Source organism: Camelus dromedarius, chromosome 15, assembly GCF_036321535.1.
Source record: "Camelus dromedarius isolate mCamDro1 chromosome 15, mCamDro1.pat, whole genome shotgun sequence".
NCBI lineage: Eukaryota > Metazoa > Chordata > Mammalia > Artiodactyla > Camelidae > Camelus > Camelus dromedarius.
The window spans coordinates 29,580,592-29,596,751 of NC_087450.1; the positions used below are offsets into that span (position 1 = coordinate 29,580,592).

Consider the following 16,160-nt stretch of genomic DNA (forward strand, 5'->3'; position numbering starts at 1 on the left):
GTCTGGGATTTTCTTTAAAATACTATGCCCCCAAAAGAATACTGAGAAGGGTAATAGTTGAAATAAGATGCAAAATTTGACAATTGATGTGGCCAAGTAACAGGGACATAGGCATTATTGCTAGTTTTGTGTATATTTGAGATTTTCCATAATGAAACACTTTTTAATTTAGTTTATAAACCACAGATTTATTTAATGCCATTTATGGTCCTTTGAGACGACCATAGGATAGGTACTTGGGAGGTTTTGAAGAACATGGGGAGAGGAGGTAGGGGGAAGGAAAAGCAACAGGTAGAGAAAAGGAATACTGAAAAAGAACACAAAAGGAGTCTAAAAGCGTATACTCCACAACTTTGCGGGGGCTGGATCCTTGAGAAGGAAAGAGAAAACTGTGCCACAGTCCCACCTGATTATGCTTCCAGTGACTACAATCACAGAAAGCCAGGACATGGGGTAAAGGACTCTCAGTGTGCCCCTTCCCAAGGCAGAAGAAACAGCATCTTCATCTTAATTACCAGTGGCCAAGCATTTACTGCACCACCTGTGTATAAATTACTGTGGTTATTAGCTGCTCCAAGTTAAACCACAGCCTTAATCAGCATCCTGCCAGTAGTGAGTGATGGCATCCAAGTAGCACATACAGAACTTGGGGACCTGGAGGTGGAGAGGACCTGAGAAATCACAGATCCCTCTTGATTTTGTGAAGTTACAACGGATATTAGCAGTGTTGAGTGCACTGGTTAGAAGCCTTAGGCTCTAGTCCCAGCTCTACCAGTTGCCAGCTGTGTGTACCTGTCTCTAGCCGTGTAAGACTTTGGTTACCAACTTTCAGCACCCTCTTTGCAGAATGAAAATTTGGATGGTTTTTCTTGTCCTTTCTATCTCTACAAAGCATTCACTTCATTCATTAATTCATTCATTGCATGAACATTTATTCTATGGATAACCTTAATACATCCAAAGCTAGCAAATAACTCTAAGGCTAGGGTTAAACACAGAATCTCTAGAAAGTTTTCCCTCATCAAAATTCTCTAGTGGCCTCTTGACTTCATTAGTTCATAGTTAATTACACAAGTCTTCTCCTCCAAAGGGGAAAATTTAGCAAATATCTTTCTTTACCCTAGTCATGGTGGCCTCATAGGTGAAGTCCTAATATTATAGAAGGAAACAGCTTTATTTCACAATTATTGAAGGGCAAGTAGTTCTTCCTGCATTTGTTTCCTTTCCCTTAATTAAAAAAAAAAATCTTAAAATTTTGCCATCCAGAGAAACCTTTTAACATTTTTCTGTATGTCTTTCCCAGCATCATTTGTAGTGGTTACATAGTATGCCTTTGTATGGATACATTATGATTTCCTTAATCATTCTCTCCTTAGGTAGTTTCTTAGTATAAAAATATTGGAAGGGACACCCTTATACATACATCTTTGTTTACTCATTCGAGAAAATCCTAGAAATGGAATTTCTGGGTCAAAGAAAACGCACATTTATAATTTTGATAAAACTGTTTAAATGCCCTCCAGAAAGACTGTAGCAAATTATACTCCCACAAATATTATATGAAAATATCTGTGTCACTACATCCTTCCCAGTGTGTGTTAGCATTCATTTCAGTCTTTGCCAATCAATCCTTCCTGACATTTTACAGGGTCTCCTTAATGCTGTGTTTGTGTTTCTATACCTGAGAGGTGCTATAATGCTGTTGTAAGTTTATCCAGAGGTGGCAGCTTCTTTCCTCTGTTTCTGAGGGGACAGGAATCTGTCACAAGTCACCTGAACCTCCTAGCTCTCAGAGCAACTCTCAGGAGTGTGCAGGCTGTCTTAGCTTCTCCTTTTCTTTGTCCTGCTGCTAAACTACTTTCCACTTCAACACGATGCTCCCAGCTTCAGGAAGTACTCATCCAGAGTCCCTATTTTGTCACAAGCAACTAAAAGGTAATTCTTCACAGCTCTTCTTTCGATTATGTAAAATAAAGCCCCAATTCTGCAATTTACACTTGATTTTTTGGTATAATGTGAGCTTTACTAAAGTAGCTATGAGTGATAGAGGAGATTCTGTTTGATTTGGATTCCTTTCAATTATGATTTCCTGCTAGCTGCCTGACTTACCGTTAGCCAAACACAGAGGGAGCATGGCACCATAGGTAATTCCGTTTTTCTTTCTTAAAATATTCAGTTTAATAGGAGTTGGCAAGAACCTATCAGGTGGCTAGGGCTTTTTTTTCCCGCAGCAAATTAAACATGTAACTGATCTATTCTTCTGGCCAATCTTCCTTCCCCAATCCTACCAACATGACACAATAGTCATGACTTTATGAAAACGTAAGGAGAGAGGTTACAAGAACCAGTAAGGTTTAGAATATGCTGTCTGCCAGCCTAAGATGACTTCATGAATGCATACAAATTACTATTCCCATTTTCTCTGCAGAGAATAGGCTGTTACATATGCTCTCAGCTGCATTGTGAAATCAGGTTTCTATCTTCCAAGCCTCTCCCCCAAACATAAGCCTGTCTCAAAAAAACTGCTGGTCCAGGTAGTGTTCCTGGCCAATGCGCTGATAGCAGAAATGAGGGTGTTTTATTCCCTCTGAAGAGGACAAAATGTGAAGGCCTGGCTTTTTAGAAGGGTCATAGAGGGCTATGGATTTTTGCTGGTCGTAAATCAAACTTGATAAAAAGCAATGTGCTTTCCCGGAAGGTATGATTTGAAGTAGCCCTGACCCAGGGCATGGTGAATATACAGCACGTTAAATAAGAGGCGATAGTCACCTGGGCGACAGCTGGATGACTCCAATAATTTTTAAAAGTCTGTATATTGAAAACTCCAGGGAGTACTTTCAGTTTGTAATCTTTTGGAAGAAGCACTTCATTTGCTGGGCACAAGGGGCAGCTGTTGGAGTCCATGGCCATCAGAGGGCTCCCCTCCCACTTTACTTTGAATTCACTCACACTCTCTTTTCCCCAAAAAGGAAGAACCAGTTGGTTTAGGGCAGCGTTACCCAACTTTTTTGAACACATGCCTTATTTAGATAGATGTAAAATTACATACACATACTCCCACAGATATTCTGGCAGCCTCTACACATACTGAACTTAGAAATCATCACCTTCTATATACCCCCACTAGCCTGGGAGATTTTACCTAGCCTTACTTGTTTTTTCATTCTGAAAATGGTAAGAGATTGTTTTTATTTGCTTCAAAGAGTGAAAATGACTTTTCAAACTATATATTTCTCCTAAGAATGGATAATGGCCATCCTGGAGAATCAAGAAATACCATATTATTAATACTAGTCTAGACCCCTTTCCTCACACCATTCCTATGTTTAAGATCCTAGCCAAAGGCTCTATTTGGTCATCTACACTTTAGCACAAGTCTGCATCACTCTGTTGCTTCTCGGGAGATATGTGCAAATTAAGCGTGATCTCTAATTGGAAGTGAAAGGTTTCTGATTGGAGGGCATACATTCAAAGTGGGAGGTTGGACTCTTATAACTCCCAAACCTGGCAGAATCAGGAGCCCACACAGACCTACTGAATCAGCCTCTCCAGTGGTATGATTTGGGAATCTTTATTTTTGTAAAGTTCCCCCGGGTGTCTCTGATGAATGTTCAGCTCTGTATTCAATCAGTTGACCCTGTAGTGGACATTTGCTTTTTCTGGCTGCTCCAATTTTTTTTTAAATATTCTCATCACATATGTATAGTTCTCCACATTGTGAATACGACCCTCCCATTGAAAAATCTAAATAAACCACTCTCCTAGATTCATTTGTTGCTGAGATGTGAGCATGTGACTGGTTCTACCATTCAGGGGCACTTATACGAGATTTTGATTCAGAAAGAGCTACCTAAGGAAACAGCTTGGGCACTGGGAGTCCATTTTTGCTAGCACAGGTGACCTCAGAGGCAGCATGTTTCTGGGGTTGTCAGTGGTGCTGCAGCTTGCAGATTATGGAAGAAGCTGTGCTGTTCTGAGGTCTGGGATGGCAACAGCTCCCACACCAGGCAAATTCAGTGGTATAGTTCTAGATGTTACTCCTAGGGGCCCAGTCTAGAGTCCTAATTCTCAGTCTTGACTATGCAGTGGAATCACAGGAGGAAATAGTTTAAAAAACAAACAAACAAAAACTTATGCCTGCATTCTACTCCAGATACTGATACATGGTACAGGGTACAATATGGGCATTAGCTCCCAGGTGATTAAATGTGCAGCCAACTTGTAACAGTGATTTAATAAATACCTTCCCAAGTAAAATAGCTAAAATGCATCTATGATCTGCAACTAAGATTCTTGAACAGTACAGATGCCTAAGATCCCTTCCAACTCTGAAAATATAGAATTTTATATTGTTCTATCTTTTTAAATTGCTAATGGGGTACCAAGACAATTCAATGGAAAAAAAATAGTCTCCTCAACAAATGGTGCTAAGATAACTGAATAGCCACATACAAAAGAGTGAAGTTGGAACCCTACCTCACACTATATACAAAAATTAACTCAAAGTGAATTAAATACCTAAACGTAACAGCTATGAGTATAAAACTCTTAGAAGAAAAAATGGATGTAAAACTTCATCACCTTGAATTTGTCAGTGATTTCTTTCATATGTTACCAAAAGCAAAAGAAGCAAGAGAAAAATAGATAAATGGGAGATCATCAAAAATTAAAACTTGTATGCCTTAAAAGATATCATCAAGGAAGTATAAAAAAAAAAAAAACTGACAGAATAGAAGAAAATTTGTAAATCAGATATCTGGTAAGTAAGTTGTATCTAGATATATAAGGAACTCCTAAAAAAAAAAAAGAAAGAAAGAAAGAAAGAAAAAGAAAATAAACAAAAAGAACTCCTGCAACTTAATAACAATAAAAAAAAATTAAAATGGGTAAAAGTTCTGAATAGACATTTCTCCAGAGAATCTATAGAAATGCCCAATAGCACATAAAAAGATAGTCAACATAATTAGTCATTAGGGAAATACAAATAAAAAATTAAATTGAGATACCATTTCACACTCACTGGGATGACTATTTAAAAATAGCAAGTGTTGATATGAATGTGGAGAAATGCCTTATACACCACTGATGGGACTGTGATATAACCATGTTGGAAAACATTTTTTCAGTTCCTCAAAATGTTAAACTTAGAGTTACCCTATGACCCAGCAATTCCACTCCTCAATACATACTAAAGAGAAATGAAAACATATGTCCATATAAAAATTCATACATGAATATTCATAGCATCATTATTCATAGTAGGCAAAAGTGGAAACAACCCAAATGTCCATCAACTAATCAGAGGATAAATACAATATGAGTTATGCATGCAATGGAATATTATTCAACAATTTAAAAGAATGAAGTGCTAATACATGCTATAGCATGGATGAACCTTAAAGACATTACACTAACTATGGAAGCCAGTCCAAAAAAAATTATATGATTTCACATTTATGTGAAATATCCAGAATAGGCAAATCTGTAAAGAGAAAAAGTTGATCAGTGGTTTCCTAGGACTGGGAGCGTTGAGGAAAAAAGAGATGTGGATGCTAAAGGATATGGGGTTTCTTTTGGAGATAACAAAAGTGCTCTAAAATACATTGTAGTCATAGCTGCACAAGTTTGTGAATATACTAAAAACCATTGAACTGTACACTTTAAAGATATACTATGGGAATTATACCTCAATAAGGCTGTTAGAAAAAAATTTTGGAGGAATTTCAAAACTTGACCACTGACAGAGGAAATATTTGGGAGGAAGAGTGATGGAAAAGCTTTTTAGGACTCAGAAGATCACCCCACACAGCCAGCTACCTTCTCTGTCTGTTGATAAAGTACAGTTCAGAAAGGCATGATCCCCAAAACAACAGGGGACCCCAAAATATATGATAGTAAAAAGATCTTTAATAGTAATTAAAATACTTTCTGAGAGGAGGTCACAAAAATAATAGTGCATAACTAATCAACCTCTTTCTTGTAGTCAGAAAGAGGAAGGAAAAGAGAGAGGAAGGTAGGAACGTAAAGGGAGAGGAGCAATTGTGCTGGATATCCTCACATGGCTGGGTGCTGAAGCCAGGCAGAAAACTTAATCTGAGCCAGCACAGAGACAGAGGAGGCTGGGAAGGTAGGACCAAGGCAGAGAGCAAGTGTAAAGTCCCTTTTAAAAAATGAGAATGTAAGAAATGTTTGAGAGCTTTGCATCGTCAAACTGTTGATAGAGGTTACCTCTGGGGAGAGGTTCAGAGTGGAAAGAGAAAGGGCACTTTCACTTTTTATCCTATTTTTCTTCTTTGTAATTAAAATTTTCTGTAACAAACTTGTTTTACTTTGTGATTAACAACCTAAGAATGAACTAGTTTGCTTTATCAAGTATGAGCATGACTATTTAAATGAGAAAAAAAAATCAGTAAAAGAACCATGAAGCAGAAGGAAAGAGAAACAGGAGAGGAAAGGAACAGACAGGACAAAACTCACCACCAAAATGCATTTGGAAAGGGAAGTTAATACATTATTACTTCAAAAATTTAAAAACTAGTTGCAGAAGAGTTTCTGTAGCACAGGATAACTAATAAAGACTGTGTCCTTGATTTTGTACTTGACAATTTCAGTGATTTTCTCAAGGTCGCATAATTAAAAGTAGACTAGAATTTTAGTAAAAAAAAAAAAAAAAAAAGTTAGGATAGGTTGGAGTATTGGATGCCAGGCTAGTATTTTAATTTATTTTACAGAATCTGAGAATTTCTTAAAGAATTTTAAGCAAGTGGGATTGTATTTGGTAGTGACATATAACAATGGTTCCCAAACCTGGCTGTGCATCAAAATCATAGTTAGCTTTAAAAAATATAGTGATTCTTGGGATCTACCACCTTTCTCATTCAGTAGATTTGGGCTAGGTTCCAGGAATCTTTATTTATAAACCTCATGTGTTTCTGATGCTCTATCATATTTAGGAATTGGGGGAATATAGGACAGATTAGAGTGCGGGAAATAATGCCAGCAGGGAGACAGACAGGAGATTTCTGGTAAAGCTCTGGTATAGGGTGTTGCAACACTGAAGTGGAATGGTGGCAGAAAGAAAAGAATCAATATGACTATCATTATGAAGGTTTGGTGAGTGCCTGACTCTACAACCCATGAGGCAAATATCAGACTATTTTTTAATAATTATTTTTATTGAGTTATAGTCAGTTTACAATGTTGTGTCAATTTCTAGTGTACAACACAATTTTTCAGTCATACATGAATATGCGTATATACATTTTTATATTCTTTTTCACTATGAGCTACTACAAGGTCTTGAATATATTTCCCTGTGCTATATAGTATAAACTTGTTTATCTATTCTATATGTACCTGTCAGTATCTACAGATCTCGAACTCCCAGCCTGTCCCTTCCCACCCACCTCACCCCTGGTAACCACAAGTTTGTATTCTATGTCTGTGAGTCTGTTTCTGTCTTATATTTAATTTCATTTGTCTTCTTCTTCTTCTTTTTTTTAGATTCCACATATGAGTGATATCATATGGTATTTTTCTTTCTCTTTCTGGCTTACTTCGTTTAGAATGACATTCTCCAGGGATATCCATGTTGCTGCAAATGGCATTATGTTGTCGTTTTCTATAGTTGAATAGTATTCCATTGTATAAATATACCGCCACTTCTTTATCCAGTCATCTGTCGATGGACATTTAGGTTGTTTCCATGTCTTGGCTTCTGTAAATAGTGCTGCTATGAACATTGGGGTGCAGGTGTCTTTTTAAATAATGGTTCCTTCTGGATGTAAGTCCAGGAGTGGGATTGCTGGGTCATACTTTAAGTCCTTTGAGGAATCTCCATACTGTTTTCCACAATGGCTGCACCAAACTGCATTCCCACCAGCAGTGTAGGAGGGTTCCCTTTTCTCCACAGCCTCTCCAGCATTTATCATTTGTGGACTTTTGAATGGTGGCCATTCTGACTGGTATGAGGTGATAATACTTCATTGTAGTTTTGATTTGCATTTCTCAAATATCAGCCTACTTTATTAATAACTCAATATCCCCAAACTTTGCATAGTGTACCTCATATAGTAAGGGCTCAATAATATTTACTGAATGAATGAATGAAAAAAGAGAGAGTCAAAACTAACTCTAGGAGTTTGAGTAGGGTGAATTAACACTGGTGGTACAGACATTTAGGGACTCTGGTTTCAGGAAAAATAATGAGACCAATTTTCCATGGTTGAGTCAGAAAGAATGGTAAGATGTTCAATGCTTTAGGGATTACGGGGGAACTTGTGCCTACATCTCTCTAGGGCATTGTGGCTTGGACAGTACTGGGAAGAAGTAGTCTGGATAATGTTTTCACTGTCTAAAGCCTTTATATAACTGTCTGCAAAATTAGACTCTTTGAGACATTCAATTGGGTCATCAGGTCTTGCTGTGTTCTCTGACTGCAGGTGGGAGGTTCACAACTAGGTGGTTTTCTACATCTCCCTCTTTGTAGATTTTAATTGGGTCAGCTCCCCTCTACACCTTCAGTCAGCATCTATGAAGGAGTTTGTACTCCAGCCATATTCACCCATTCACCAACTACACCCTAGCTCCTCTCACCTCAGTTCCCCTTTTACATCTGCCACAACCCTCTTCTGCACAGCCTGCAGCCCCAACAACCACAGTCTGTTCCTATAGTTCCTTGGCCTTTCACCTTTGGGTTCTGCCTCCCTTTCACAGAGAGATGGGGTTTCTGCTGGCTAGACCGTGAGCATTCTCTCAGAAATGCTTCTGTACTTCGTTCTGCCTTTCTCTGTTCCTGGCCATCCTGGACATCAGCTTCCAAGGTAGGACCCTACTGCTTCATTCTCCTTAAAAGGAGGGTCAAACAAGCATGTAGCAGAGAGCTTTGAAAAAGAAATGGGACATTTCCATCCTTCTTGTGGGAGGAACAAAGGCCTGAACTAGACCTGTGGTCCATTTCCATTTAGGTTGAGCACATCTGGGTGTACTTATAGATCAAATAGAATGTCGTATTCTTATGGAATCTTGGGAACTGGTAAAAACTTTTTTAATAAATTAAATATAAAGAACTACCTTGGCACCCAGGTACCATGTTGCACTGGAATTAGCTGTGTGACCATGAGCAAATCATTTCACTGTAAATGAGGTAAATTTAGCTAAATGGTAATACCATCCCTTCTAACTCTAACATTCTTTGACCTAATAAATGTACATCCTTTGTTTCTGATACCTCTATCCTGAGGTGGAGGAGAAATGGGGCAGGATATTTGGCACCTCCAAGATTAGAGAGAAATATGGGAGTGACGCAATCTAGTTTCCCAGGTCAGTGCTGGAGAGGGAATGCCAGGAGGCCAGTGATCCAGCCGGGCTGGAATGTCTTACCTGAAAAGAGTCTTCATAGCTACTGGCATCTGAAGATGCCAGGAGAGACCCAGGAGCCTAAGTCTGCAGCTAAGTGAAGGTGAGAGGATTTGGAAACATGACAGCTATGAGTAGCAAAGTCAGTATAAAATGAGAAGTGATATGGACAAATTGCAGATATATAGGCTTATAGCTATATAGGCCCTGAATTTCTATCCTCTATTTTTGTAGATAGTCAGTTCCATTTATAAGGGAGCCAGGATGGAACTGGGCATGCTGAGGTCTTATTTATTGAGTACCTACTCTATATTCTGATTTCCACTCCCTGATTCCCATCCATGCCCAGAGAAGTAACTTTCTGCTGTTATCAACTTTCCCAGGGTCAGACTGATGCACCTGGGGACCCTCTCCCACTATCTCAACCAAATGCTTTTCAATGAAGGAGGTATATTTCCAGTCATCAAAGGGAATAATGAGTAACGCTATTTTAAAAAGGGGAGAGGGTAATGTTTGCTTTGCAGAACCAAGGAGCTAGGGCTCATTTTGTCAGAAATGCAAACTTCTGAGTCTTTGGAGAGGTGAGGGTGTCATATGTATATAGGATGTCACATTGCATTCTGCTTCTTATATTCTCTGTGAAGGGTGCTGCCACTTAGGAAGACAAGTCTTTATTCTGAGGATTGCATGCCTATTTCAAACTATTTTTTCCTCTCTTGTCTCTGATTTCTCAGTCTTTTACTTTTTAAAAGCAACTTTAAAAAACACTTTTGAATAGTTGGGATGTTGCCAATTTTCCACTCTTATAAACACTACCATAGTAAACATCTTTATACATACATCTTTGTATATTTGCCCAATTATTTCCTGAGGATAAATTCCTGTAAGTGAAATTGCCAAACCAAAAGAAATCGATGTTTTGAAGGAATTTAATAAAATTTGCTGAATTATCCTCCAGAAATGTAACAATATACATACTATCAACCGATTATGACAGTACCATTTCTCCATATGCAACAAACTTTTTCAAATCATTGCTAATCTGAAAGGTTAAAAATGTCCCCTTCGTGAATTAATTTCATTTTCAGCTACCAAAGATTTTTTTGCTATATATGTTTATTTGCCATTTCAATTTCTTCTTTTTCTGAGTTTCCTTTTCATACTCTTTGTCTATTTTCCTTTTACAATATTTACCTTTATCTTATTTTCTAGTAAAAGCTCTTCATCTATTAAGACTATTAAACCTTTGTCCACCTTTGCAAGTATTTTTCCAGTTTGTCCTTTGTCTTTTTTAATTTTTTAATTTTTCCCCTGGTCTTTGATTAATAACATTCTCTTTTGTTCCATCCAGATGATCAAATCAGGCTTGGAAAAAACACAACCCAGAGAATCAAGGGTCTCATAATAGGTCTTCTTTTCATGCTGATACATTTCCCTCTGTCATCGCTCCAAGATCTCCACTCTTGCTCTAAAAAATATAGGATCACATTATCAAATGCCATGGTCACAAGAGCATGCTAGGCCATAGCTCTTCATGGGCCTGCCCAAGCCCAACCAGCAATGCCTATTGTCCTGGCAGCTCCTGGGCACCTTCCCTACCATGCAGCCTCCTACTCTGTCAGACCCCTGTCCTTTGTCTTTATCATAGTTTGTGGCATTCACTTCACTTTGTCTTTCTTGATCATATAACATTTTATTATTTTTGTTTAAACAAATCTGTCTGATACTTGCCTTTAGAAGGCAAAACTCCTGAAAGAAGACAGAGGAAAAAAAAACCACCTTAATTATAGAGGAACATAAATAAGAATTATATCAGACTTCTCCTTGGAAATGATGTAATCAAAAGGAGAATAGAGTGAAATATTTAAAGTGCTGAATGAAAAAAACCACTGAACTAGAATGCCGTATTCAGTGAAATTATCCTTCAAAAGTGAAGGAGAAATAAAGGCTTTTTCAGACAAACAAAAGTGAGGGTATTTGTCACCAGTAGTCCTTCCCTTGCAAGAAATGTTGAAAGAATCTCTTCAGAGAGAAGAGTATATAGGCCATAAATATAAAACTATAGAACATACAGATCAAAACTCAGATCTATATTTTACTAAAGAAGATTATTAGAGAATAAACTACTAAGGAAAAATAAAATCTTATATTTGTGTTATTCTTAATTGATCTAATAGATAACTGCTTGTTAAAAAATAACAATAGCAATAATGTATTGGCTGATTATAGCTTATGAATCAGTGAGATTAGTAGCAATATTTGAAGGGACTAGAGGGAAAAATTGAAAATATTCTGTTATAAGGTACTTGTCCTACCTATGAAGCAGTAAAATAAACAGACTTAAAATAGACTTTCCAAGTTGTAAATGTATACTGCAAACCCTAGGGCAAAACATTTTTAAAAATTTTTAAGAGGTGTAATTACTGTGTTAAGAGAAAATTGAATAATATAAAATGCTCAATTAAAAACAGAGAAGGCAAGATGTGAGGAAGCAGGGACGTGTGGGGTCACTTCCTGTGTGCAGAGTTGCTTCCTGCACTCCCAACCTTGCTCTCTTTTCGGCTGCCTGACGGTTGCCCTCATGGGTCTCATACACACTTCTGGGAAAGGCCTGTCCCAGTTGCCTCTGCCCTACCACCACAGCATCCCCACCTGGCTGAAGCTGACTTCTGATGACATGAAGGGGCAGGTATACAGACTGGCCAAGAAGAGTCTGGCTCACTGTGGTCCCTAGAGACTCACATGGCGTTGCATGAGTTTGTTTTGTAACAGGCAATAAAATCTTGAGAATTCTTAAGTCCAAAGGACTTCCTCTTGATCCTCCTAAAGATCTTTATCATTTAATTAAGAAAGCTGTTGCAGTTTAAAAGCATCTTCAGTGGAACAGAAAGGATAAAGATGCTAAGTTCCATCTGATCCTGATTGAGAGTTGCATTCACTGGTTGTCTCAATACTATAAGACCAAATCCGTCCTTCCTTCTCCGCCCCAGCTAGGACTACTAGTCATCCACAGCCTCTGCCCTGGTTGCACAAATTTGTCTATGTACTCAAGCAATAAAATTATTGTTTAACTAGGAAAAGAAAACAGAGAAGGCAGAAAAAGAGGTGAAGATAAGAAAAAAGGAATGAATACAATGACTAGAAGACAGTTGCAAATGTGGAGGATATTAATCCAATTATTCCAGTAATCATTTTAAATGTGAATGGTCTAAACATACCAATTAAAAGACAGAGACTGAGAGGGTGGATTAAAAATCACATGTTGTCTATCTATAAGAAGCCCACTTTAAAGACATATACAGATTAAAAGTAAAAGGATAGAGAAAGATATACCATAGTAACATTAATCTAAAGTAGCTGTATTAAATTTCAGACAAAGCTGTCTTCAGAACAAGGAAAATTATCATGGTAGTACCAATTAATTATAATATTATTCTACTACCATGATAATATCTTTCTCTATCCTTTTACTTTTAATCTGTATGTGTCTTTAAATAATATTAATTATATAATATTAATTATAATATTATTGACATAATAACAATAATATCAAGGAAAATTATTAATGGTAAAGGGGTCAATTCTCCAAGGAAACACAACAATTCTGACTGTGTATGTTCCTAACAACAGAGCATCTTAATATATGTGAGGCAAAAACTGATAGAATGCAAGAAGTAGATGAAGCCACTATTATAGTTGGAGATATGAATACCCCTCTATTAGTAACTGACAGATCCAATAGGCAGAAAATCAGCAAGAACATAGTTGAACTGAACCGCATCATAAATCAACTAGACTTAACTGACATTTATAGAACACTTTATCCAACAACAGCAGAATACACATTCTTCTCAAGCTTACATGGGACATTTACCAAGATAGACCACATTCAGGGCCATAAAACACACATTAACAAATTTAAAAGAATAGAAATCATACAAAGTATTCCCTCAAACCACAGTGGAATTAAGCTAGAAATCAATAATAGAAAGTTAGGTGAAAATACCAAAATATTTGGAAATTAAACATCTCTAAATAGTACATTGGTTAAAGAATAGATCTCAAAAATGTTTTAAATATTTTATACAAAATGAAAATACAACTTATTAAAATCTTTGGGATGCAGTGAAAGCAATGCTAAGAGGGAAATTTATAGCATTAAATTCACATATTAGAAACTGAGAAATTTTAAAGATAATAATCTAAGCCTTCAATTTAGAACACAGAGAAAGAAAAACAATATAAACCTAAAGCAAGCAGACAAATACATATATATATATTTAGTACAGGTGTATATATTATATATATCTATATATATTATATAGATAGATATGGATATAGATATTAGAGAAGAAATCAATGAAATTGAAGACAAGAAAACAATGGAGAAATCAGTGAAACCAAAAGCTGGTTCATTTATAAGATCAATATTTGCCCTTGAAATTTTTCTTCTTTAAACTGTTCTGTCTCTTTACCAAATGATAATTTACATACCGTAAACTTACCCATTGTAAGTGTACAGTTACATCAGCATTGTCCAATAGAATTTTGTGCATGGTAGAAATGTTCTATAATATACAAAGTCCAATCAGGAGCACCAGCCACACATGGCTGTTGAGTACCCAAAATGTGGCTAGTGTAACCTAGAAAATATGTTTTTTTATTTTGTGTATTTTTTTCAGAAGTCATAAAATTTTGGATAATTTTGTTGACTACTTTTTTCCTTTTGATTCTTAACTGACATCAGGGAGAAAAGAAAATGAGAATTTTGCTTAAGAATGGAGTTCAGGTGGAAAGAGAGGAAATTTGGAGTACAGAGCATATCCTGGGAAAGGTAATAGAAGGGACATCAGGAGCACAATGGACACAACCAAACCCACCTTTCCAGGGTCAGATCAAGAAAGGGGAAGGTCCTTTGGGCCAAATCGCTCCTAGCCAGGGTGCTTTTGGTAAATGTTCAGGCTTTAAGGGACAGAATGTCCAATATTTCATATTTTTTTCCCTCTTTCTATTCCCTTCTGAGATGGTGAACTGGCTTGCAGAGGAGGAGTATCACTTACATGACTGTATGGCAGTGGAGTCATTACTGGGATCCATACAATGTCCTCTGGCTCCCCAGTGGTCTTGGTTATAAAATGACTGAATCAGACACTTTCCTGAACTGGAGATGACTGAGAGAGAGCTAGTTCTGTCTGACTATTGTGGTGGATATGCTGGAATCCATAACTGGAGCCCCAGCACTGCAACTATGTCTTCTCGGTCCTAATGTTCCCCACTTACTGGATCTCTCTTTATTCTATCCCCCATTCTTCTCAGTCCACTGAAGCTCCCAGCCCCTAGCCCTCTCCTCCACCTCCCAACATGCTGGCACTGATGTTCTCTAGGCTTCTTCACCTAGGCAGCAAGCTTTGGGTAGAAGTATACTTTGCACTATGGAAGAAATGGTATGATCTGAGTCCTTCAGGTTAGTCACTGATGTGTAAAGTGATTTAGAAAGTCTTTTTTTCTTCTCATGACACCAGGCTTTCACCACATTTTTTTTTGCTGGGGGAAAAGTAGCTGAGTAATGACTTTTTTTAATTCTTTAAGTAGATATCTATTCTTCTCTTGAAGCTCTAAAACCTACTGCTACAATGGGTGGAAAGTCCCATGGCAGCAAGATTTAGAGAACATAGAAATACATATGACACTATCTTAAAAATACATCTATATCCCCCGTGCTATATTCTCTCTTCCCCCAAATGCTCCATAAAAGAAAGCCCTTGTGTACCTTTTTGCTTCTGTACCCTAGCTCCTAGAATAGTGTGTGGCACATAAGAAGGGTTTATGTGTTTCCTGGGTGAATGGGTGAATGGATGGTGAACAACTGCATCCTGCACTAGTTCAGAGTGACTAAATTTAGGAAGATAATTATGCTGCTAATAAAAAAACCTAAGCAGAAATGAGTTTCAAACCACTTAATTGTTATGTTTGTTCATGCCACTGTTTCCTCTCAGTCCACAATTAACTGCTTCATCTAGTTATTGATCTATGTTATATAAGGCTAATGGTAATACAAATAATTCTTCAGTCTCTGCCCTCACCAAAGGGAACTGCTGCACAGGTAATTCAAAGTATCAGATAAATGTCTACCTGATATGCTTACGTTTTAGGTTGAGGAATTTCTGTCCCTAAGGCTAATCTTAACCAATCAGATTGGTTTTGCAGATTACATGTTTTCATGAATACAGCTGCTGCCTGAAGAAAAATTTCCCTCTACTGAGTTGCTATGAGTATTTCAGAATTTTTTGATTCTGAAAGTAACATGAACTTATTGTAGAAAATTTGGAAATTGGCAAGAGCTTTGGTTGGTTTTTCTGAGTGGGTTGTGGATGTATGCATATTTGAAGAAGCAAATTTTTCTGTATAAGGAAGGGAGAGGAGTTTGGAGACCTAGGGTGGGGAAGATCTGGAATCAAGGAAGCCAGAAACCAGCCTGTCTAGGTACAAGCCTGTCTAGGTGCTCCCGAGGGAAGGGCAACAAAAAGAAAACCTTCTTTGGCTTGTAGCTGGAGAGAAGGGAGAGATAAGGCATATATTAGTCAGGGTTCTCCAGAAAATAAGAGCCAATATATATTTAGAGAGAGAACTTACTTATTAGGAGGAATTGCCTCACACAGTTTTGGAGGCTGAGAAGTCCTCTTCACCATCTGCGAACTGGAGACCCAGGAAAGCTAGTGATGTAGTTCTAGTCCAAGTAAAAAGGCCTGAGAACCAGGAGTACTGATGACATACGTAGTACAAATTCGAAGGCCTGAGAACCA

General features: G+C 37.5%; 1 long non-coding RNA gene and 1 pseudogene across 13 annotated transcripts in view; both read left to right on the top strand.

Moving 5' to 3' along the window:
- Positions 1-16,160, top strand: part of LOC105092355 (uncharacterized) — a 286,171-nt gene that overhangs the window by 233,653 nt on the left and 36,358 nt on the right. The gene's annotated exons all lie outside the window — the stretch shown is intronic.
- On the top strand, positions 11,814-12,432 carry LOC105092376 (small ribosomal subunit protein uS15-like; annotated as a pseudogene).